This window comes from Arachis ipaensis, chromosome B04, assembly GCF_000816755.2.
Source record: "Arachis ipaensis cultivar K30076 chromosome B04, Araip1.1, whole genome shotgun sequence".
Lineage (NCBI taxonomy): Eukaryota > Viridiplantae > Streptophyta > Magnoliopsida > Fabales > Fabaceae > Arachis > Arachis ipaensis.
In genome coordinates, this window is record NC_029788.2 from 24,264,741 (window position 1) to 24,266,765 (window position 2,025).

A 2,025-nucleotide genomic window follows, 5' to 3' on the forward strand; every position below is an offset into this window, starting at 1 on the left:
AATATAATGTTATCCTATCCGACCAAAAGAGAAGTCCCCTCCATCCCCACTTTTCATCTTAGTTTTTGTAAGTCAATAATGTAGTGCATCAAAACTTTTTAAGTATTTTTTCTTTTATAATTTTGATACATATTTGGCTATTGCATGATGGTGGAATAGAAAGGGATAGGTTTGACTATTAACAACAATACAAAGCTTTTTTGTTTGGCTATCTAATTTTCGCCATTTTTCTTTTTCACCAAAAGAGGTTGGGTGAGATTTCAATTCATTTTTATTTTATTTTATTTTTTCAAATTTTCAAATAGATCATTGCATGACTACGTGCATATATTTTTTCTTTTTTTTTTCTGCATTAAAATATTATGTTTAAAGTAACAAATTAACAAACAATGACTTTACTAGTTGATCTAATTTTTTTATTTTTCATTGTATTTTTTATCTCAACAGGTTAATCATTGTTAAAATTTTATTTAAGGATTTGTTGTTGGTCAATGAATTACTACATACACGAGACGAAATTCAAACCCTAACACTACTTATTTAAGCCGACGAACTAATCACTCGATCGAGAAGTTAGTTAGCTGACCTAATTTAAACCTTCAATAATCTTCTATTATTGTCACAAAGAGTAGCCTAGTCGAGTGTTTTATAATGAACTTATTTATGTTACAAGATCGATCTACTCACCAAACACATGGACAGATAGATTGTTTTGGAGAAAAGTTTTATTTTCTTACCTCTGAAACTATAACAGATTCCTCCTAGGAACAAAAGAACAATGCAATCAAATTTTCAGATTCTTGTCCCTTGTTTCCTCATTTTCTAAATCCACAATCCAATCCTAACTCAATGCTCCCTCCATGTGATGCTAAAACAACAACAACAACTTTTGTGGATCTTTAGAGGTCCAATAAGAGAATTATTTAAATTTAAAAATAATTTCTACCAATAAATATTATTAATTTCACCCCTCTACACATCAATTGGCTACTATTAAGAAATCACAATAGGAGAAGCTTCAGGGCATGCAACATCAGCTTTTTCCTATGGATCTTTCTAGTAGAATCTAAATCAAATTATCAAAAGGGCTAATAAAAAATGAAATAAATATTTTCTTATAGGAATTAGAAAAATGTGATTTGAGCCAGTCTGTTAAAGAAAAGCATGCCCCTCTATTGTGACATCTATATACATCCACTTTGTACCTGATTTGATATTTAATGGCACAATAATGAACAATGAAAAGGAAAGATATATATAATTTTGTTATTGTATAATAAATAAGAATAATGTTTTGGCATCAATAATTGAAGAGTGGCCTAATTAATTAAGGGGGAAATTAAATGAAGAAGAAAGATTAAGAGGAAAGAAGAATAATATGAATGTAAGCACACTTAAATAACGTGGGAATGAGGATATTGTTATAAATGAAGAGAGGGTATTGGATGCACAGAAGATAAGCCTTTCATCCCCAAAAATGGCGAGATTCCTTTTGTCCTTTTAAAAATACAAATTTTATGTTCTTATTTTAATCCCTGTTGGTGGGGAAGTCATAATCCGAATCTGATGCATTGAATGTGGGAGCTGAATTGGATGCAAACTTTTATTTGTTATTTATTTATTTATTTTTGTGCGTGTGATGATCCAACCTGTGAGATTCCCTATGTGAGAAAAGGCTATTTTTTAAAAATATTTCATAAATACTAAAAATGGAGAAATTATTTTTAATATGAAAGTGGAGATAGTATTTTAATTGAATATTAATATTTAAAGTATATTATAATATTGTGAAAATATTTAACATGTTTTTCACGTGTTTCAATATGTCCCTACGTGTTCGCTAGGATATTACCACGTGCTACTTAAAACGCCCCTCACATATTTCAACACGTCCTTCCATATGTTGTAATACTCTTCCCACGTGTTAACTTCTCATCTACAAAATTCACTCACCTGTAAATACACTAAATAATCTCATTTCTAACAAAAATACTAATATTTTTTATATAAAAAAATTAGCCCTAA